The 25,793-nt window shown below is 27.4% G+C and overlaps 1 protein-coding gene across 1 annotated transcript in view; it reads right to left on the minus strand.

The window, feature by feature from the left end:
* Positions 1-16,688, minus strand: part of LOC107449047 (prohormone-1) — a 102,826-nt gene extending 86,138 nt beyond the window's left edge. Inside the window, exon 1 of the mRNA XM_043041194.3 lies at positions 16,507-16,688. The gene's annotated coding sequence lies outside the window, so the exon portion shown is untranslated. The remainder of the gene's footprint in view (positions 1-16,506) is intronic.
* Positions 16,689-25,793: the final 9,105 nt, after the last annotated feature.

A 25,793-nucleotide genomic window follows, 5' to 3' on the forward strand; every position in this document is an offset into this window, starting at 1 on the left:
TTCTGAAAATTAAGTTTTTTTCTACAAGTTAATTCTGAATGGATTTATTCAACAAATAGCTGTTAATTTAGGAGTAGAATTCAAGTAAATATTTATTGTTAATATAATAAAAAGTATTTTAATTTCCTTAAAAATTGAGATATTGTATATCATTAAAAACTTAAATAAAAAATAAATGATAAAAATACTTAAAGCGGAATAAAATATGAAAATTTAACAAAATAAAAACAGCATTTTTTAGACCCTTCTATAATTAAAGAAAGAAAAATATCACTGGGCTAGAATAAATAACAGTACTGCTGACAAAAAAATTGATTGAGCTGGTGACTATGGTTATACTTAATTCTTGAAGATAATCCTTTTCTAAATATAAACAGAATTCCTAATCTTGATAGCTTAGGTAACAAATCGCTCACTTGAGTTTAATTTATGATTAATTTAGGCGATGAGTTATTGCCTCAATTTGAATTATCTATAGTACTGAGGCAAATTAACGACGTTTGATTTTGAAGCGGACGGATAAATTTACGGGTAAATTTCTCAAATACGGATAAATTTCTGGATACTAGATATCTAGGGAAGTCGGAAGCTTTCAATTCCAAACTCAATTTTTTTTTGTTACAATTTGAGTTAAAAATGTGCAAATGTGATTGAAAAGTAATATTGTTTAGTGTATTGTATCTTGAGAAATTGTCGTCAAATCAATAAAAATAAGAATAGGAGTGTTTCATTTTTAAAAAATAAATTTAAAAAATAAATAAAATTAAAAAAAAAAACAGTTGATAAAGTGGATTTCTTAACATTATCCCATGTGCAAGAAGGTGCGACGATAAAAGACCTCGAGATCTTAAATGGGGATTTTAAGTTTTTATTACTAATTCAAAAATTTTAGAAAGAAAAGCAGTTTTTTTGCAATTTTCCACTTTTGTATTGACTAATGGCATTAAAATTGGTGACTGGAGTATAATACGGATCAAAATGTTGATATTTCTGATTATACACTATATCAAATATACACGGTACTAAATAATTTTAAAACGTCATCGTTAATGACACTTAATTTTATTCCTATCCTTTTTCTTTTCTCATTTTAATGCCGACTATCAAAAATTAAAATTGGAAAATTATAGGTCAGAGGTGTGTAATTTTTCCACCAGTCAACTTTGATTTTATTAAAAAAGCTTTTTAAAGTAACAAAAATGTTTTTTATTTTTTTTATTTTTCTGATCTGACGTGTACTTATCGTTACTTATTCGCTGTAAAAATTTGTATTCCATTCTTATTTTTCCCAATACAAAACCATTGGTAAACTAAGTACATTAGTAAAGAACCTTAGTGCCGAGTCAAATTACGTCTAATTTTAGAAACTTGGATGTCTTGACAGGTATAAATACCAAAACTAATGCATGAAATTATTACTCTAAAAACATTAAAGGAACAGAAAAAAGTTATGAATTTTGCATTAGATGCTTAGATCAGAGCATAAAATTTCAGTTCCAAAATACTAGCCCTGACTAAAATTTCCGCTTGCTACTACTTTCACGAAAAATATGAACAATTATAAGAATGTTAACAGGTTTAGTATAAATAATTGTTCCATGACCAAAACCATGAAAGAATGTAGAAAATGAAAAACTTGAACTCATTTACAGCTGAAAACAATGATATTAAAGTGAAAAAAGTCTCAATGGATCCAATGATATCCATATAGCAATAAAAGCCATTAAAGTACAAAAAAAAAATCAGAAAATTAAGATCAAAGAAGTGATATTCTAACAAACATTCCAATAAACAAAGAACTAACATTGTAACATTTTATACACACATACTGCTGTCGGATATCGAATTCTGCCCTTGTAGGAAACTCAGTTGTAGAGGAGAGAGATCAATGTATAGAAATTATGATCAAATCATCAAGTTTCTCAGTCTTCAAAGAATGTCAATAAACTATCTAGAGCCGATGTTGCTACAGAAATAGAGCTCTCATCTCCCAATGAGGTGACCCGTGTTTGAATCCCAGCAATGGCTAGTCGCTCGCACTACCACAGTGATGACGTATATAATCATCAGTGGTAGACGGATCATGAATTAGAGTCACATTGCTGCCAGGCTAACCGTAGGAGGTTTTCGTGTTATTTCCCGAATATGACGCAAATGCGGGTTAGTTCCATCAAAATGTCCAGTGCTGGTGTGCTGAACAAGAAATTTTATTAACCGCAATTGCGATCAAATTTTCAAGAAGTAAATAGAATATTTACAAGTGCAAATTGCTCTTAAAGTTATAATTTTTACCATTCCTTCTTAAAATTTAGGTCGCATTAAACAATACATTAATTTCAGTTCCGTTAAGTTGGTTTCTAATCAAATACTTAATTAGTACTTGTGTTATGGAGATTGGGTGCGCCTCCAATATCCGATCTTTTATTGAAAGCACATTGTACTCTTTCATTATAAATTACGATTACAGAGCATAGTAAATATTTATAGCGACTTCTCAAAAGCCGTTTCAATCAAAATTCGTCAGAGTTCGAACTTTAATGAAGTGAAATAATTCTAAGTCCTTTCTTATTCATGAATAGGAAAGTTCACAGGTAATATACTCTTTACTTTAAATTTCCAGACAAATTAGTTTACCAACTATCTGTAAATTCATGGTAAGTGAGAATGCTGAAAAGTTGTTAATTTATTTATTTATATATATATATATATATATATATATATATATATATATATATATATATATATATATATATATATATATATATATATATATATATATATATATATATATATATATATATATATATATATATATATATATATATATATATATATATATATATATATATATATATATATATATATATATATATATATATATATATATATATATATATATATATATATATATATATATATATATATATATATATATATATATATATATATATATATATATATATATATATATATATATATATATATATATATATATATATATATATATATATATATATATATATTATATATATATATATATATATTATATTATATATTATTATATATATATTTAAAAATAAATCACGACTTCTAAATGTATTATAGCTTGAAAAACATTGCAACTTGGAATTCGAAATAAGAGAAATAAAACCCTATAATTATAATAATTTAGCGAGTTCTGTGAATGGAGTTCTCTTTAAAATTATTTAATACTCTTTAATCAGCTGATAATACAACTTTATTTTATAAACTTTATTTTATAATACAACTTTATTTTATAATACAACTTTATTTTATAATGCAACTTTATTTTATAATACAACTTTATTTTATAACTTTATATTAAATGTATATAATAAATGTATATAACTTATATCATTTTTGTGAAGTTTTAGAATAATTTTGCACTATTTGATTTCAGAAGTGCTCTACAACACTACATATAATTTTTAAAAAATAAATTTATCTTATATTGCCAATAATAATTCTCTTGAAAAAAATTTCAGTCCTATTTTCCAATAAAAAAAAATAAAAAAAAGAAAGAAATCTTATTACTGACTAACATTCTCTTAAATGTTTAAATGTAACCATGTTTTTTTTTAATGCAATATATGAATTCCTAAATACGATGTCATTCTCATGAAACTTAAAACAATTTTGATCAAAATAAATTTTACATACAAAACAGCTTAAATAAGTCCTTTATAAAAAGTTTCATTTCAAAACTAATAGAAAAACTATTCATTTGATTCTAATTTTTTTAAAAAAAGTTCAATTATAAACTAATATTTACCAAAGGAAAATGCATTAACGCCGTGCTAATGCACCAATCTACTTTAAATGCATATTATACAAAACTTGTAGCAATCTTACTTTTAGAAGTCATTACCTTGTGACATAATGTGAATTTATCATGTGCGATTGGAAAAATTCAAATTACTCCAAAGTTAAGTTATTTGAGGCGATTTTCTTAGCTACTGCCAAATAATTTAATCCTCAATTCTTCCACGCTGTCTCATTTGCCTCATTATACTTGATTAATAAACGGATATTAATTCCTCGGCTTCAAAATGTCATTTCTCCTATTTACACAGAAAATACTTCTGTTCCAATGACTTCACTTCCTTTCCACTGTAAACCTCAAATATGTTTTGCTTTCAGATTCGAATTTCGTTTCAGAGTGGAATTTAGAATAATTCTGTTTCCATTGATATAGTAAGGCTTTAAAACTTTAATGGTAAATGTCTTAAGAGTAATTTGAATTAACTTTATAAAGTTATTATAGATAATTATAACATTATAACTTATAATATTATTATCACATGAACTTTAAAAGCTACATTAGGGTTTAGAATTACTTTATTTTAATGTTTATTATTTTTTTTCTGCATAGAGTGTAATTAAATGATATTCCTGATCTTGTTAGGATTCACTTATGCCAGTAATGCATATCACCAAAAAATTTTTTTAAAAAAAGTTGGATCAAATTATGATAAAATGTACTACAAGCATTCTGGTGCATCATCCGTAAAATTAATTTTACCGTAAAAAACATTTTTTTTGTAAAATTTTATACTGTATATTTTACAATAATAATTAAACTATACTCAGTGGCTCAACAGCCCACCGAGGGCCAAAGCCTACTGTGCCCATCTCAGTTTTCTTGAACTTTGGGCTCTGAGGTGCAAGAGCAAATGTTCCGGCTGGGTTGTTATAATAACCTTCATGCCTCCTGGCCCATTCTGAGTTGTCACCTGTATGCTTTACTTTTTGTTTCGGTTTTAACTTTCATCTTTATTTTTATTCTATAGTGTAGTTCTAAAATGTGGATGGGCTCCTCAGAATAAACTGTTTTTCTTGAAACTTAGCTATTTAATATCTTATTTTCTCTTAAATAATTTTCTCTCCGATCTTTAAGTACAAGAACTCGATATTAATAGTTTAAAGGAATAAACTTAAATATGATGTTTTCTTAGAGCAGCGAATATTTTAAATTCTGAAATCAAATACACATACTTAGTTTCTTTGAACAAATACAAGTTTTTTCTATCGATTGGGTTTTCTTTACCTCTAAATCATTTATACCGTTTGAAAGAATGTAGTCTTATAAAGAAAAATTTACTTTTAACGAAATCGGTCAAATAGCTCATGGAAACTGAACTTTAAATGTACGACATTTTTAAAATATGATTTCAAATATAAAATATGATTTAAAATAGGTAAAAATGTTATACCTTAAAACTTTAAATTCTATTATATGAGAAGTTTTTTTAGAATGTTAATTTTCCCCTCACTGCAAACAAAAACCTTTCTTTTCTTAATAATTTTAAGATATTTCGTTCAAATTACATTAAATTCCTACATATAGTTTCCCTTTTTTATATTCACATTGATTTATTTTTACTTTTCTACATATTTGCAATTTTTTTAAGGAAATAAAATAGAGTTATATAGAATCGCAAATTAAAACTAAAGATCTATAATTGTTAATGATTGAATAAAGAAAAAACTTGTTTCTTATCTTGAAACAGTATTAAATAACTTAGATAAATTTAACACAATCTGTAATTTGAATACGTTTTTTTAAATTTATATGTTTTGTAAATTGTAAGGAATTTAGTAAAATCTGTCTATTGGAAATGCTAGAATATTTTGTAGCTAAATGTAATTTTAGCATTCCTACAAGTAACATTTCTACTTAATCATACCGAAGACAATCATCAGTGATTATTCACCAATCTGTCATTGAATGAACTGGGGAATTAACATGTAAGTGCAGTTTAGGAAGACTAACTGGAGGTATACTAATGATGTCTGCCTTAAACATTTGTGTCTTAATTATGCACAAAAGCTGATTTGCAATGGTGCAAACTAATCTGTGTCTAAACAGCATTTATTGATATAAATGACGCAAATTTCTTCATTACAAAACACAGTTTTTGCATGGAAAAATGCTCAATAAGCAAAATTTTTGAATTCTGATACTAGTAAATCATAGTTCAAATTTGATGAAACTGAAAAAACGTAGTGTACGATAATCGTTTAGTTTTCAGAAGGCAATGCATAAAAATTCAATTGGATAAAGTTAGTGAAGGTTATGTTCGCCAGTAAAAGTGAAGGTAGTTAAATAAAGTAGACGTTTTTATATTTTAAAGCAAAGCTTAGTAAAATATTCACAAATTTAAATAAAAAATGACAATTAGCATAAGCAAAACTTTCTCGTTCCACTCCGTAAAAAAATTCCTAATAAAATTACGGTATCAATTACCGCACTTTGCATGAATACAAACCGTAAGTCCGTACCGTGAAGTTCATCTTGACCATAAAACAGTACGTCGTAATTTTTAAAGTAATATTTATTTAATTAGAGCGATTTTATAATATTATAGTAATTCTTACGGTATATAAGTTTTTTTTTGTTCAGTAACATGCTCGAGTAAAATGCTTTTTGCGGTAAATCGTACCCTTTCCATCAAATATCTGTCTAATAGTCACCTTTTACCAACCTTATGTATTTCTAAAATATTTTGTTATAAAATGTGGATATTTGTAGTGTTCATATTAAAATCATATTGTAATTAAATTAAGAAGGAAAATTCAATTTAAGTAAAATTTATGTAAAATTCGCAGCAGCAATCGAAATATTAATGAAATGATTTTAAAATAAAATAATTGAAACTGTTGGTGTTTGAAATAAACAACCAGCTTTCGAAATATTTTCATGTGTAACATACAATATGCAGAAATAATATATAATATATACTATTTCTATACAGTACATTCATTATATATAATATGCAGTAACACAGTATGTTTAAAATGTTCCAAACTTATAAATTTTCAAGCAATATTGCCAACTATTGCTCAAACTGGATATATTTAACCAAATTTACGTCCCATTAAATTAACGAATGTTTTAAATATATTTATACAAAACTTTTATATTATTAACTGAAAAACAATTATTTTATTTTTTATGTAATTTGTAATTATTATTGTAAGTTTCGCAACATTGAAAAAAATAATCATTATAAACTCAAACGCTGCTTAAGTGCTGGAATTAATGAAATTCCTCGGAAAAGATTGCTTAAAATAATTTGCGTCGAACAATAAATTGAATACGCTGAACTAATGTTGCATCACGGGGGGGGGGATCTGGCAAAATTACGTACTGCAAAGTAATGGCATTTCTTGCAATAAAAACCATATATCTGGTTAATAAATCCAAAATATAGGGTATTTATACCATTTTATTTAGTAGTTTTTACTTTCATATAGTAACGGTTTACAGAAAATTCTAGTTTTCAAAATTACACTTTTATTGACAAAATATACTTTTATACTTAAGTATCTATAGTACAGTATTCATATACATAGCAAAATATACTTTTATTTGTAAAAACCTAAAACTGAAAAGTAAACTTGCCGAAAAAATGTTTTTTATGCTATGTTCTAAAGTATCATGATAAAATTACTAAATTTTAGCACAGATAATAAAACCATTTTTATTCTTAATTTTTCCAAAATCATTACCAAAGCGCTTTGGTAAAAATTAACTTGCAACATCTTAAAAGTTTAGGTTTTTTTTTTTTTTTTTTTTTTTTTTTTTTTTTGAAAATGAGGAAGGAAAGTTGCTTTGAAAACTATTCTCAAAATGTTCTTACAAAATTTTCTGAGAAATTTAATAAAGACTTTTGAAATCTAAAAAACATTTTAATAATTACTTTAAAATTCATATGAGATTACAATACTAATGATGAAGAATTCCGGATTTTAAGCATACAATCTTCGAAACTTTAAGGCTGTTTATATAATCTTAAGCATTTTTAAAATCTTATAAAGGTAAGAAGATGATAAAGCATTTTTAATACCATTATTTTCGTAAAAAGTTTCTATTGGAACTACTATTCAGTTTATTATAAATCTGAAATCGTTTAAAATGCTTAAAGAATAGTCAAATAGTTAAATGTTAAAGAATAGTCGAATAGTTAAATGTTAAAGAATAGCTAAAGATGGAATTACAATGTACTGCAGCTTTTTATTAAAATCCTGTATCCTGAAATATTGATGTTTTGTATCAGAAACATAGGTAATTTACTAATACAAATGCTGCAGTTAGAACTTGAATGATAAATAATTAAAATGCCACCATTAAAAAAAAACTGATAACCACATCATGGACACATGAATTAAATTTAAAAGAGCAGATGCAATATGGACTAGATACTGCAAATTACATTCTAATTTCTGCCAAATCAATAAAAATTATTAATTTTACTCGTAAGAGCTAATTTTTAATTGTCTACTAATATAAAAACGCAGGTTTTGAGTTTGTATAAATGTTGATTCAAAATCAAATTATATTAATCATGTACTTTTTACAAATATTTTACAGTACATTTTTAGTTAATCCTAATTAAATTGTAAGAACGGTTCTCACTCATTGAATTAGTAATTAATAATTTAAAAATATTTTTGCGAAATGAAAATTTTCCTCTCTTTTAGGAAAACTAGTTTTTACAGACTTTTTGTGCGAATTTATGTTACAACACTTTATTTAAATAACCAAAGGGAAATAGTCTCAAGTTTTTTTGTGAGCTAAATATTACTTAAATAGTGACAGAAACTTGATTTACAAATTCCTCGTATTTATAATAAATTATTTTATTGTAATTCTACAAAACGTAATTTCCCTTCCGTTTTTTAAAGATAATTTTGATTAACTTTTTTATGTAAATTTGTTTTAAAATATTTCATTCAAATTATCAGAGAGAAATAAGCCTTTTATAAAGTCAAGTTTTTTTGTATACGAAATATTACTCAATTGACGAATGATTTTTGGTATATACACGTCTTGTTAGTGATTTACAATTTTCCAGTAAATGAATAATGATTTTTTTTAAAATTTATTTAGAAATACATAACAAGAGAATGAATCTAGAATAGTTGTAAATTACAATTGTTTCATTCTGTTAAGTACGCTTTAACAGTAAATAAAGCAAGAAATTTATCAAAGTCAAATTAACTTTACCGGTAAAAAATCTAACATTATTCTTGGTGGGGAATAGTAAATATTTGTAATTAGAAGAAATGAATTACCATAGAATACAATATTGAAGTATTATTATTTATTAATTGAGTAACTTATAAAGCAATTTATAAAGTAATCGAACAGTAAAACAGAACAAACGAATAAACATAGCAAAATTATTTTATATCTCTTATATGTTAGTTAAAAAGTTAATATTTAAAGTTCTGAATTCTTCTAAATGGAATACAATGTAATTCTCATGAAATAATCATTATATTTAACCAATATGTTTTTTTCTATAATGAGAAAAAGATAATTACAAAGAAGCATATGTTTTAAAGGTTTATTACTTTTGTTGTTAAAGCTTCAAAACATGTTCCATAAGAAATATATAATTTTGTTTCGTAATAAACATGTAATAATTGTGTTTCATAATAAATGTATAATCCAAAAGATTTTAATTTAAAGAATAGATCATTATATAACTTTTACAGACTCATTTAAAATGTAATCATTAGGTAACAGTTTAATTGCAATAAGTTGGAGATGGGATAAATTTATTGATTTCAATCAAGCTCAGGAACAAACTAATATATGTTTCAGTAAATGTTGAAAGTAATAATGCCCTGAGATTTAAATATATATTTCTTATTTTATTTCAAAATAATTTTTACGTTGAATTAGTAGAATTTCACTTTCATTGTTGATTAATAAAAGGATAAATAAAAATAAATAAATAAAAAATATATGTTTTTAAGAAAGTCGTAAAATTTTATTTCATATAATTATATTTTAAACTAATAAATTTGCCTTTTGAGAATTTGTTTAAGAGTTTATAAATATGAAAATAATAAACTGTTTAATCGTTAAAATATTTCAGTAACTATTTGTTTGCACTATCTGACATAAATGCAATTTAGCAATTTATTTTTAGAGCTATTTTATTTGCAAAATACAAATTATTTTCCAACAAAAATGTACTTTTAAAAAATATAGTATCCTTTAAACTATTTATGCACAAAAATATGTCTAAATATATATATTATATATACAATATATAATATTTGTATTTAAAAGTATTAAAATGTTTTTAACTTAACTGCAATTCCAAAGAAATGAGAAATTATGATCTTCATTTCCATTTAAAATATCTCACCCAGTTTATATCAATCTTGCTTTTTATAAGCATTTTATTTCAAAATTTGATTACCAGTTTTTTTGAAATTCGATAACTTCAACCTTTAACCAAGCATTAAGTTTAAAATATAGAATTATCAGTATTTTAAGATAGTCACCTTCAACATTTAAAATTGAAACAATTATGATATTTGCATAATAATTGTATTTTTTAAATTCGGGTATTGAGAAGTAATCCTTCATAAGATTGCTGATAATTAAATTCAGATTTAATATTTTTTTTGCACACACTAGTTTAGTAATTGTATAATTACTGCTTTTATTTTTAACGTAATTTAATTGGTAAAGTGACAAGCTGGGAAAAAATCAGAGTATTTAATTACGTACATTCAGCTTGATATTTTATTGTAATATTTTCACTTTTCTTAAAAAAGGACATTTTAAGTAAATTCAAATAATCTTCTTTTATTATTTTATAAATTGCTTAAGAGAACTTAGTTTTATTAGCAAAGCAGAAAGCGTACTGAAATATAAATAATTTTTGACTTCATGCCTTTTATAGAAAACAGTTCTCCATTTTCTTTACTGAAGCTAATTATTAGTGTTTAATATTATAGATATATTTTTAAATTCATTTACAAAAGCGCAGTTTAAATATATGTTATGTATTATATAATTTGTAAAATATGAGTTTCATGAATCTCGACATCATGTCAGTATATTTGACAGTTGATTAAAAATTGAAACCTCTTCTAATGTAAAAATATCTATTTTAACAAATAGTAAAAATAAGAATGGTAAGAACTACCAAAATATGATAAAAATTTACTGTGTTTCCGATTGTTTTGCAACACCAAAATGCTCGGTAATTTTTACCTAAGCGCTTTGGTAAAGGTTTCGGTAAAATTAACTGTAAAATATGAGTCAAGGGAATAAGAAGAAACAACTAAAAAATACGTTAAAATCTGCTTTTACCGGAACATGTTACAGAACGAAATTTCAATAGATGATGCACTATTCAGTATAGATGATGCACTATTCAGTATAGATGATACTTCATACTGTAATTTAATCCAGAGTTTTTTACAGTGTAACAAATATTCGTCGTTAGACCTTGTATTAATTACTGATGTTTAGGAAAATAGCAATCTTAAATAATTCCTTCTAAAGAAAAAAGTTATTTTTCAAAAAGTTTAGATAATTTACTAAACTGTGGTTTTAATGGACTTTAAAAGAAGTTGAAATTTTTAAATGAAATGAAATTTATAATATGGAATTAGCTGTACACATTTCCTTTTATAAGTGAATGTTAATTTACAGATAATATTAATAAATTAGAAATTAATATTTCTAAACAATAAACTATGCACATCTTTTTTCGTTTGGAATTCTTTTAAAAGATCGTATTAAAATAAATATCAAGAAATTTTTTCTCAATAAAACATTTATGTGTAAAAACCATGTCGATAAGGATTAGAATAAGCCATGATAAGGTTTAAAATGTAATAACTTTGTTTCTAAATTTGTCTAAAAGATTTAAGCGAATATAAAAAAAATGTCAACCAAACAACCAATAAAAGATATTTGCTAGTAAATATTCTTCATTTATCAAATACTTACTATAAGCAAAAAAGTTATTGGATTGCACAAAAGTAATATATATTTGTAAACATGATGCATGACCTTTTCTTTCATAATGTCGGGTTTTTTGAAGTTTTCTTTATAAATATGAAATATAAATATATATTTTTAAAAAAATAAGCATAAATAAAATCTTATTCTTATAATATTATAACACTAAAAAATAAGAATTTTGTTAAAGACATTTGCTATATGTGTTTGATTTTGACATTATTTTATTTTGAATACCAACACTGTCGCAATTACAAGTGAATAATACATGAGAGTTTAAATATAATTTTAAACGATGCATAGTTAAAAATTGAAAAAAAAATACGATATTAATTTTAGTTTTTTTATGTTTTGAGTTTTTAAAAGATTTGAACAGATATTTTACTCAATTTTAAATTTAAACCAGATAGAAAGTGTTATTTCAAACATTTCATGCACGAAATTCTTTCAAATTTTGACAGGTATAAAAATTAATATCGAGGTTTTGAGAACAAATTAATTACAGTTTTTTTGTTAAATTTTAAACCGTCATTCATTTAAAAAGTAAGAGAGAGGATTTTTACTCATTAGAGGTTTTAATAAAGCATATATTTTCTTAGCAGTTTCTATTTTTTGTAAAAATAATAAATTAAGTAATGGTCTTAAAGACATTTATCATTTTGACAGTAGTGATTTTTCTCACAATGACTAATTATAACAATAGAAAATATGTGATTTTATGAAGAAATATTCATGATATTTTATTCTAAGCTTATGAGCTTAAATTATTTATTCCTAGGCTAGTCTTAAAAGTAAAACTCTAGTTCGATAGATATATTTATGCGGGAATTACAAATTTGCAAATTTATTGAGAAGTATGAGTATAATATTTTCAAATGGGACATAGTTTTTGCTAACTTTACCATTATGTATTTTATTTAATGCGTTAAAAGAAAAACTAGTTTATTTCATTAACACATTAGTAAGTTTGTTAATTTAATGAAAAATTGTTTTTTAAATTTCATAATTTTTGTATGTTAGGATAGGAATGTATCATAAAAAGCGTTCAACGCAATGTGCTGGCTAAAAATAGTTAATAAAGAACATTTAGATCTTATAAACTATTTTGATTACATCACCATTTAGGTAAAAAATAAATAGTATAATATTACAGTAAGTTATGTGTTAGAAATTAACAAATATTTTTTTCGCAGAAAGCTTAAACAAGGAGTTATTTTGAAATTTAGTTATAGTAAAGAATCATTTAACCTTCTGAGCATGAGTTCCGGCATTTTTTTTAAACTTTCAGATGCAAACTTTCCTGTTTCAAAAAGACGATTTCTTCTTGTTATTAAATAGAAAAATAATGCAGAGCAGGAAAGTTTCTGTGCAATTAAACCGAAGACCTTAATACTTGGAGGGTCAACATGTTTAATGCCAGCACTATATGTAATACTGGCGCCCGGTGGTTGAGTGGTAGCGCTTCGCGCTCCCGTGCCACAGGTCCTGAGTTCGATCCTCGGGCCGGGCAAGGTTCACTCAGCCTTTCATCCCTTCAGTGGGTCGATAAATGAGTACCAAGTATGCTTGGGAACTAAACACTGGGGGTTCCGCGTTCGGCTGACCACCTGACCGGAATATCTGCTCCTGCACCCCAGAGCCCAAGGTCAAGAAAACTGAGATGGGCACAGTAGGCCTTGGCCCTCTATGGGCTGTCGTGCCACTGAGTTTAGTTTAGTTTATATATAATACTGAAATGAAAATATATCCTCATGAGAACTATGGGTTAGTAAATCTCTAAACATTAAAGCAATATTTTAAGAAAGAAAATTCTTGCTGACATTTAAGTAAAATTCATGCTACTAAAATAGTTCTTTAATCTTAAAATACCTCCACACCTAATAATGTCTGTTCATATCAGCCCCAAGTACTAAATTTACAATCAAGTAGGCCTTTTACAACTCATTCTCGTTTTTAGAGATATTCAAAATATCTCCAAACCTATTTACTTTTGGTTGCAGTTGGTCGTAATTATAATACAAGCTTTTATTTCTTTTAAAATGTGTTAACTGAACTGAAAAAGTAAGGAATCAATCGGAACAGGAATACGGGTCGTCAAACGCCACTGGATTGGAAAATCGTGCCCCGTGTAGCCATTTATTCTTTCAAGCTGATTAAATAAGAACAAATCAAACATATTTTTCATACTTTCTTTATTATTATTTTGTATTAATATAGGTCAAAGTATGAAAAAAATATATTTCGAATTTTAAAAATTTTGGTAATGAAATGAAGCATTGGTCATCGGTGTTAAATGCAAAGGTAATTTTGTGTTGAAGGTAAAATTTTTCCTGAATGGCTCACTTTCAGACAATATTTTGTTATATTTTCGATTATTATGCAGTTATTTAGATTTCAGAGTAACGGTAATTCCTCATTGATATTTTTTTAATTTGCTAAATCAATAGGAATAAAAAAATTCAAGCTATTTAATTTTTTTAAAATTTTATATTTTAAAGCGAATATAATTCTTAGAATCTAACAGATTTTTTTTGTAACTAATAAACTGTGTTATTCTTAAAAAATACCAAAAAATATTTTACTTGTAAGAGTGATAAATAATAAATGAAAGGAACATCATAGTCCTATCAGCGCTAAAGGATTAAGTAAATTCATTCAAAACGCAATATCTCCTATTTTTATAAACGGAGGTTGAAAATAGTCTAAAGCAGGAATTAAAGTAAAAAATAAGAAGTTATATTTTTATCATAAAACCTTTTTTTATTTATTAACTACATAACCATTAAAAGTTTTGCCTATAAATTTAATATGAAAGTGTAATCAAAATTTATCAATCAGCCTATATCTGCCATTTAAGTTAAAAAAAGCAATATTCCACTTGTCAACAGAAGCATCATGTTCAAACTGGCCCTCTCTCACCTACTTTTTACGATTACTTTTCATATCCAGTTAGTCACTAATTTCGTTATGTTTCGCATATTAACAAAATATAATCTTACATAAAATTACAATAACTATATATTTAATCAACAAAATTCTTCTGCTTTTTCTTTTAATATCAACTTTTAAGGGAAAAACAAACGATTAACGAATAGCATTTAAGGGGTTGGCAAACGAAGCAAGCTGGGGGTGATGCCTTTTAATTACTTATAACATCATTATGACAGACATAATTTTATTTTAAATTTTCAGATATCTTTAGGTAGTTTAGAATTAATGGAAATATAGTATGCTTGAAAATATCTAAAATGTAAAATGACAAAAATCTATAAAAACAAAAATACATAGCTACAAAGTTTTTGAGGAGAATTATGTTCTCTGTTAAAATATCACTTACATTTTAGACCTGGATTTGACATCAGCATCTTAATAATTTATTAATCTTTAAAAATTATATATATATATATATATTACACAATGCTCTGAAAATACAAAATTCAGTAGTTTTTGATTAACATAGAATTATCAGATTTTTCGAAAGGATAATTATTTTAAAGATAGGATATAATTTTTTGTCACAAGATATTTATATTTAAAATATTTTAAAACTCATAAAATAAGGCATTGTGAACACAACTTATATTTAAATTTTATCAACACTACGTTATTACTTAGCTTTGCAAACTAATCGATACATTCCTAACAATATATTTTTTTAATTAATGTGTTTTTATTGATTTGCAAATGGAAAACATTGTGTCTTGTTTAAACTAATAAAATTAAGTATTTTTATAAATTTAAAAACGTTTTAAAATACGCGGGAAATGTTTAATTATATTTTGAATAAAATTACTGAATGTATCATAATATAAAAAATAAGTATAAACACAAAACAAGCTTCATTAAAACATGATTATACCTCGTTTTCCTCATAATGTCAAAGAATAAGTTTAAAAATGAAACCATTTCATTTCTTAAAATGCCTAAAAGGAATTTTTAGAAAAAGAAAAGAGCTATTCATTCAGAACTATACAAAAACATTAGATTTGTCCTCCCAGTATGTTCCCTCAAAAAACTTTAGACCCTTTAAAAAATACCTCTTAAGTATTAAACCAAATAATAGTGTCTCACATATTTTTACGTACTATTTTCCATTAAAAAAACTGCAACTATACCGAAATTTATGAAGTTTTTCTTAAATAACACATAGTCAACTATTTTCCTTTCACTTATAAAATAAGCACATTATAAAGAAAATGGTTTTTATTTAGTAAAAAACTGAAACATTTGTCTAGCAATAGTTCGCAATTATTTTGACAAATATCAACTTTCATTGATACTTTAAAATATTTAAACTTATAATTTATGTGTCAATAGAGGTAAATAGAAGACCAAGAAACAAATCATCGCTGAGAGAAAAAAACAAATCAAATATATTTATTTAGCACTTTAAACAATATGCAATTATTCAAACAAATTGTTAGCAAAGGTTTATGTTAAGGAAGAAAATCGAATAAATAATTATTAAAAAATTCTTTTTAACGAAAATGATTCAATAAAAAGTGTAGAAAGTTACAAATCGTAAAAAGAGTAAAAAGTTAATAATCAGTTAAAAAAAATGTATACTAAGAGAAAATACCCGATTAATTCAATTAAGAGAAAATAAAAACAATTATATAGTTTGCTTTACGTTTTCATTTAATTAAAAATTACATTTCAATAAGGTAATTTCATACGATTTAACTAATTAAATAAAATATTTTTACCTTCAAGAGAAAGGCGATAGAGAAAGGAAGAGAATCAAAGAAGAATGACGATTATCAAACTGCTCTGAAAAATAATAGCGATGAGTCAAAGAGAAAGAAATTTTGGAAGCTGCTTCAAGAAAGAAGGAGAAGAGTTGAGCAAAGAACAACTCTCCATTTATATAGGGTATTTTTCATCATGTGACCAGTCCGTTAGAACCACTTGTGGATCAGCTTCTATTTACGATTGGATGATGAAGTGAGGATTGGGTGTGGCTCAATGATAACGTCACCAAAATTTGATCGCACGGAGGTGGCAATAAATAGTTGGCGGATTTGCTTTCATGTCTAAAATTTCATGCGGTTTAGAAGAAAAAGTTATTCGGAAGAGTTTAAAATAAAATAATGCATTTTCATACCAAAGAATTATCTTTTATCCTCTTTTGGCGAAAGAGACGCGTCAAAATAAAATAAAGAAATATTTTAATTCGTTTAAGTTTCTTTAAGTCATTTTCTACTTTCCCAGAGAAATATAATATTCCTTAAAGCGATGAATAATTTCTAAGCACTTAAATATTACAATACGCGCAATCAATGTAAAAGCGTAATAAACACAAAACAAAAATATATCATGGTTACAATGAAATATCTAAGCAAATAGTAAATCTAAATTAAGCAAAAGACGTGGATGGGAAGGAATTATATTTCAGAAATTTCGATGTGTATTTAATTAACTTTACGTTATTTAACATTCAAACTTAAGTGGAGAAACTTAGCTGAACATGCCATATTACTTATATGTGATCAGCTGACACTGACGTCATAGATCACATGTGTTGGTATTTGTGATCCTCTTCTTTTTGAGGTGCACTTATTCAATTCTCAAGTAGTTGAGTATGAAAATAATTAGAAAATTGCAAGGGGAAATTTAGATACTTTCTTGAATTTGCTTAAGAAGAAATGAAGTCAAAAGGTGAAGGAACTTAAACATTAATGTATAGATCCGTTACTTATGTATGTTTCAAAATGATTAAGGATTTCTCTGATTCAGGTTAGAATTACGATTTGTGGATGAATGAATGGATGTATGAATGGGTGCACCCTATAAACGGGTGTGACGTATGGTGTGTCAGAAGTCGAATTCTTGACCATAGATGGCGCCACTGGAAAACAAGAACAATCGCACCTCCACTGCCTAAACAGGCATACGTTAACAGCAGCACATAATGATTAAATGGTGCCTAAACAAAATCGATAGGAATCAATAGGATAGTACAGAGATAATCAAAATTTTTCTGTGTAAAAAGTACAGTTTTATACCTAAGCCCACCTACGCATCTGATATTAACACGTAGACCACATAGACCTATGATTTCATATATGGTATTACGATGAAGCGAATGACGCCCAAACCTATCTTTTAAAATTCTTTACTTATATTTCTTTTCGTATAACACTCATTGCGTCGAAACTATTAGTTCTATCAATTTACTTTTGATTTTAAAAGGTAAAAAAAAATATATATATAAATTATTTTCTTAGTTATCTAGGTAGCATTGTCAGGAACATAAACAAGTAAGAGGATGTGCAGAAATTGCACCTTTAATACACGACGGCATTATAGCTCTCTCACAACGAGTAAACATATTGATTTAATTTTGGTCTCATTTAATGAGAAATTGAAAAATACGACTCGGAGAAAAAACTCAGTGATAATTAACCGAATAATGTAGTAATGGCATTTCTAGTATTTAAAAACAAAACGTAAATCTTTAAAAAAACGTAAACTTATGGTAGCGGTTTTCCTGAAATTATTATTTTTAAAATTACAGTTCTTGTTCCTACATGTTTAGTAAAAAATACAAAACTAAAAAATAAATTTATCCGATCCTGTCATGATCATGATTGAAATACCAAATTCTTCTAGTTAATTTTTTTTTTTTTACAAAAAGATCTTCGATAAAAATTAAGGAGCTTTTTATTGTTCCCATTGAAATAGAAACATGGTAATTTTTACCATATTTTAGTCATTTTGTATTTCTTTTTTTCTCTAAGTAAAATCTAGTAGTTCACTTGTCAACAGGACAACATCAGAAATGTAACCAGATGTAAGTACAAAACTGTACATTTTGTACACAGAAACTTTAATAACTTTTGAAATATTCATTCAATTGATTTTGATTCGGTGTCTTATATATGATTTGTATCAATAAAAAAATCATTGAAAAAAATTTTATTGTCTAGATAATAATTTTATTTTTGTACATCGGTATAATAGAAAATAATCCCTTGAAAAGTTTAAATTATTATTGATATCAACAAGTTACCGAAAACATGTCTTGTTTCTACTCTTGAACTCTTCTCTTTTGTAAATTCCAGAAGGTGGTTTAATCTTAACTCAAAAACTGGTTTAGTTTTCCATGATGAGCCCAACCCTCAAATTTTCAAACAATTTCAACTTTCTTCTATTTTATTTTTAATGTTATCCTCCATTTTGTCTATTCAATTGTTAAGAAAAATAATTATTTTTTGTAGGATTGTATTAGTTTTTGCTGCATTTAAAATATTAATGCACACGAAACTATGAAAACTATAACTACCTCTCGCACCTATAAAATTAAATTTTTTCCTGTATCAAATTCAAATCGCATTGCTTTTTAATTATAAATTTTAAAATATTCCTAAGCTTCGCTTATTTTTATTCCACTATATTAAATTGCTAAAAAAACTTGTTCTGAAAAATATATAATACAGAAAATTAAATATTTTACTTTGAAAAATAATTAATTCAATTTTAAATTACATTTTTCGATAAAAATAATAAGAAGTAAGTGTTTATTTTAAGAAGTTATATAATTTAAAACAAAATTAAAAAAATGTTTTAATATTTTATTAGTGGTTCAAGTGGTTATCAGTGGTTTTGATGTGCAATAAAGAAATGGATTATCAGTTTATCTTAAAAATGATTTTGTTCAATAAAAGTAGAGATGATATGAATAACATTTTTTTCACACCTATACAATTTAAATTTACTTGCAATATTTGGAAATTGTCGTTGTGGTTTACGTGTTGCATATTTACTTAAAATCGATCATCAATCATTACGGATAAAGGAGAGCACGATACCTTCAACGTTGCTTTTTTTTCAACTCTTTTAAACTTCAATACATATTTCTCTCTTTCTAAATACATGTTACATTATTGAGAAAGAAAAAACGTACTTCAACCATATCGGGAAGAAATTGATTAAATAAAAATATATATTGAGCGTGCAGCAACTATAAAACGTATTTTATCAAAACTTATGTGATGACTTATAAATTTATTCAAAATATTTATTTGTCTTAACTCTTTGAGTTTAACTTCAGTTATATTTTGGCATTTAATATTATGTTACATTTTGTTTTGAAAGGCAATTTAATTCAGTTTTAAATTAAATTTCTTGAACCAAAAAAACAAGAAGTAAGTGTTTATTTCATGTAGTTGAAGAAATCAAAACAAAATTAAGAAATGTTTTAAAGCCTTAAAAGTTAAATAAAGACAACCAGTTTTATCTGATGTTATTAGTTCTTGAATGTGTAATAAAGAAATAGGGTATCTGTTTATCTTTAAAATGACTTTGTTCAATAAAAACACAGAAGATATCAATAACACTTTCTTTTTTCATTTCTATACAATTTACATTTACTTGCAATATTAGGATGTTGTCGTTTTGGTTTAGGTGTTGCATATTTATTTAAGATAGATCATCAATCATTACGGATTAGGCGAGAACTATACCTTCACGCTGCTTTTTTTTTAATTCTTTAAAATTTCAATACACATTTTTCTCTTTTTAAATACATGCTGCATTATTAAGAAAGAAAAAAGCACTTTAAGCTTATCGGGTAGAAATTCCTTAAAGAAAAATATGGATTAAATGTGTACCAGCTTTATAAATTTGTACAATATTTTTGTGATAGCTAAGATATTATTTATTTAAAATATTTATTTGTCTTATAAACTGTTTTGGTTTAATATCAGTTATATTTTGACATTTTATACTCTGCTGCATTATTATTATTGCCGTATTTTAATTTTTTTTAATCACATGCTATATTACTTCTGCAAATAAAAACGCAAAACATTTTAAAATGTACTTGATAGTTTTTTGGATGAGAGTTTTTAAATATGTAATAAGCAAATAGATTTTTTTTACCTTAAAAATGACTTTGTTCAATAGAAACGGAGATGATATCAATATTTTTTTTTATTGCTATATAATTTAAATTCACTTGCAATATTAGGAAGTTGCCGTTTTGGCTTACGTGTAGCATATTTATTTAAGATCGATCATCAATCATTACGGATTAGGCAAGAACGATACCTTTAACGTTGCTTTTTTCAACTCTTTAAAATTTAATTGCATATTTTTCTATTTCTAAATACATGTTGCATAATTGACAAAGGAAAAATGTACTTCAAGCATATCGAGAAATTTTTGTTTTTTTAAATAATATTTATCATATATATATATATATATATATATATATATATATATATATATATATATATATATATATATATATATAATATATATAGGATTTAATCTTAGACTATGTCAGCCTTCATCTATCAAAATTTATCTCAAGATGGATTCAAGTTAACAGGCCTTATATACTAGTGATTTGGTATTTAATATTTATAGTGGTAATTACGCCACATATAAAGTACCAACGATAAATTTTGTATCATAATTTTCGTGATGACTTAGATATTATTTAATTAAAATATATATTTGTGTTATAAACTGTTTGACCCCCGCAGTGGACTGATCGTCAAGACACTGTTCCCGTTAGATCACCGAAGTCAAGCATCACTGGCTGAGGTCAGTGTGCGGATGGGTGACCACTTGGATTAGTCTGCGTAGGGACCGAGGGCGTGCGGTATTGGTCCTTGTTAAACTGTGCGACAGTAAAGTGATCGACTTCGCGGGCAGGTCATCGGGTTACCAAAGCGGGACTGACATCCCCTTTGCAAAGGATCAAAATTGTGATGCCATGTCTTCGGATATCCTCAGGGATGCTTCCCAGACCGTCTCTAATATCTCATTGTGTAGCTCTAGTTCGACGTAAATGAACTGCAGCAACAATATAAATTGTTTGAGTTTAATATCAGTAATATCATGACCTTTTATGTTTTGTTACTTTATTATTATCGTACTATTCTGAAACTGTGTTTAATCGCATACTATAATGCTTGTGCAAATAAGTACGTTTTAATGATTTTATATTGTACTAGCCGCCTAAGGCGGCCAGCTGTCCGCCAAGCTGAAGGTTTTCCCAAAAAAAAGTTTTTCAAAACATAGCAGGAAATCTGAAGATTAGTGGACAATTAAAGTGTTCCTGTCCAGCAATTTTGTCTTCATATCCAGTACTGCTGCAGATGTGTTATAGCTCTTGAGGATGTTTGAAATTATATAGCTACAACGCTTAAGAAAAAAAAACTAAAATGCTAAATACATGAAAAGAACGAATAAATTTTTTATGGTATCAATTTCTATTTCTATATAATTTTTTATGGTATCAAATTCTATTTCTATTGTAAGGGAAGGTTTTCTATCTTCCTACTATGTGCGATTTTGGATAAATAAAAACGAAGTAAATTGGAGACATCACAACATTTAATATACACAGTTATTTACAAGTTAATATAAAATATATAAATCCATTAATACTTTTACATCCCAATGTCTGGAACGTCAATATAGTAATTATTATTATTGAGTTGTCTTAGCAACGTTGTTTTTATTTTTCATAAAACTAAAATATAAATGCTTGTTATGTTATTGCTCTTGCGCACCACAGCACTCCCCCCCTAGTGAGTTACTCGAACGATGAAGAATCTCATGTGTAACGTGCTGGAATGCACACTGTACGTCCAGATCTAGTCACTTGGGGTGGAATAACAAGCTTCACTCTTTTGTTTCCATTGCCTTGCTTTGTAGCAGCTTTAGAAATTGTAGACGATGAAATAGGCCCAAAATTCTTTTCAACCAGTAAAGGTGTTTCTGAAGTCTTTTCAGATTCTGTAGAATTGTCCGAAAAATAGGGCTTTATTCTATCTATAGATACATTAACTTCTTTTTGCTTCATTTTAACAGTGAAAATTTTATCGGTTCTCTTTAAAACTTTATATGGTCCATGATATGGTTGTTGCAAACTATGACGAACACTGTCAGTACGAACAAACACGTGTGAGCAAGTTTTTAAATCTTTGAATATAAATGGTTTCTGCTTCGAGTGATGACGAAATGGGACGGGTTTTAATTTTTCCATGGTGCTTTTTAAATTCTGAATGAATTCTGATTGCGCTTCAATGTTTGAATTTTCAAAGAAGTCATATGGTAGTTTTATATTTTCACCATACAAGAGTTCTGCTGGGGTGGCTTGACAGTCATCTCGCAAGGTTGTGCGTAAACCAAGTAGAATAATCGGAAGTGACTTTGTCCAGCTCGGATTTTCATGACACATTATGCTTGCTTTCAAAGTACGATGCCAACGTTCTACACAGCCATTAGCTTGTGGGTGATATGCAGTAGTTCTATTTCTTTTAAAACCAAGTAATTTCGAAAGTTCTTGGAACAATTGAGACTCAAATTGCGCACCCTGATCGGTTGTAATTACGCTTGGAATACCGTAGCGAGCGATCCAATTTTTCAATAAAGCATCAGAAACTGTCTCTGCTCGAATATCAGGTAAAGGAATGGCTTCTGCCCATCGCGTGTAGCGATCAATTATCGTAAGGCAATAACGAAATCCTTCTGATGATGGCAAAGGTCCAATCAGGTCTAGATTAATGTCTTGAAATCGTTGACCAACTATAGGATATTCTTGTAATGGAGAATGATTATGTTTAGAAATTTTGGATTTCTGGCATTTCAAACAACTCTTGGTCCAATCACGAATGTCTTTGTTTATTGATGGCCAAATAAATTTTGATGTAACTAATCGAACAGTCGCTTTAATTCCAGGATGTGAGAGATTATGAACACTTTTGAATACTTGTTTTCTAAAGTTAATTGGAATAAATGGTCTTTTAATTTTTGTGGTTGTATCGCAATATAATGAATGATTAGAGCCAAAAATAGGAACTAGCTCAAATTTCAAAGAAGAGTTTTGAGACGTCATTAAATCTTTTAACTCATCGTCGATTTCTTGAGCTTTGGCTAGGGATTCAAAGTCAATTTCGGAAGTAATTCTTATTTCTTCCAATCTTGAAAGAGCGTCAGCAACCATGTTATCTTTTCCAGAAATGTGTTGAATTTCTAATGTGAATTGGCTTATGTACTCCAAATGTCTTTGTTGTCGGGGTGATGCTTTCTCCAAGTTTTGTCGGAAAGCGTATACCAGCGGCTTGTGATCAGTGAATAACGTAAATTCTCGACCCTCCAACAAATATCGGAAATGCTTAATAGACGAATATGCAGCTAGCAGTTCACGATCATAGGTGCTATAATTCTTTTGTGTAGGTGTCAGTCGAACAGAAAAGAAACCTAGCGGTTGCCAATCATTATTGACGAGTTGTTGCACCACTCCACCTATCGCTATATTGGAAGCGTCTACCATAAGGGCAAGTTTAGCAGATGGTACTGGGTGAGACAAAATTGCTGCAGATTTTAACAATTCTTTGGATTTCGTAAAAGCATTTGAAGCTTCGTCTGACCATTCGATAGTTCGATTATCATTCTTTTTGCTGTTTTTTAAATAATCATATAAGCATGCTTGGTGTTGAGCCGCTTGAGGAATAAATCTTCTGTAGAAATTTATAATTCCCAAAAATCTTCTTAGTTGTTTGACTGTTTTGGGTTTATTGAAATCTTCAATGACTTTGACTTTTTCTTCTGTTGGACGAATTCCTTTTAGAGAAACATTGTGGCCAACAAAATTCACCTCAGACTTAGCGAAGTTGCATTTACTGAGATTCAATGTTAATCCAAATTCTTGCAATCTCTCAAAAACTATTCTGAGATGCTGTAGATGTTCCTCTTTAGAGCGCGATGCAATTAATATGTCATCCAGATAGACGAAACAGAATTCTAGACCACGTAGAACGGCGTGCATAAATCTCTGGAATGTCTGCGCTGCGTTACGAAGTCCAAAAGTCATCAAAGGAAATTCGAACAGTCCGAATGGTGTACTAATAGCTGTTTTTTCTATATCTGCTGGTTCCATGGGAATTTGATGATAAGCTCGATGAAGATCCAATGTGGAATATATAGTACAACCTTCTAATTGGTGTGTAAAATCATGTAGGTGTGGTATAGGATATCTATCCGGTAATGTAGCTGCATTTAAAGCACGATAGTCTCCGCACGGTCTCCATTCGCCATTTTTTTTCTTGACCAGATGTAATGGACTAGACCAAGGGCTGCTTGATGGTCGACATATGCCACGCTCAAGCATGTAGTCAAATTCTGCTTTGGCGATTTTTAGTTTCTCTGGAGCCAATCTACGCACTCTAGATGTTATGGGTGGGCCTTTTGTAACAATAGCATGAGTGACATTATGGTTTAGGTTAACTTTATCCAGTTCTATTTTTTCTGAAGATAGGTTTTTGAATTCTTGCAGTAGAGAATGAATATCTGGATCTAGATTATTACTATCGAGGGGTGTTAAAAATGAAGATGGTCCTTTGATTATTTTAGTTGAGACTGTCAATGATGTTAAAGGATCAAGCAAACGTTTTTGCTTTATGTCTACCAAAAGTCCATGTGCCTTAAGAAAATCTGCGCCAATTATTGGCTTTGAGACGTCTGCTATGATGAAATTCCATTTGAAACGTCTTCTCAAGCCTAAATCTAAACTGATAAGTTGCTTGCCGTAAGTTTTGATTGAACTTGAATTTGCAGCATAAAGTTTAAAATCAGATGGGAACAGTTTATTGGGTTTTGGCGGTGGAATTACAGACACGTCAGCCCCAGTGTCAATAAGATAGTGCCTTTTGCTTGACTTGTCAAAAAGAAAGAGGCGGCAATTTGGATGGCCGTAGTCGTTGGCCTCTTCAATCGACTGGCCCGTTAGTTTTCCGAAATATTTGTTGGTTTTTGAAATTGGCAAGGTTTAACACAGCGATGTGCCTTGTTTCCAAATTTAAAATGGTACCAACATAACTTATAACGAGAAGATTGGGATCTCGAACGGCTACGGTCTCGAGCTGTTACAGATTTATCTTGAGATCTACTCCTTGTAATGAATGTATCAAATTTCTTAGTTAATTCTGCAATACTAATCTCCAATGAATTAAATTTTTCGTTACTAATGTTATTA

Source organism: Parasteatoda tepidariorum, chromosome 8, assembly GCF_982258835.1.
Source record: "Parasteatoda tepidariorum strain Cologne lab strain chromosome 8, Ptep-v5.0, whole genome shotgun sequence".
Classification (NCBI taxonomy): domain Eukaryota; kingdom Metazoa; phylum Arthropoda; class Arachnida; order Araneae; family Theridiidae; genus Parasteatoda; species Parasteatoda tepidariorum.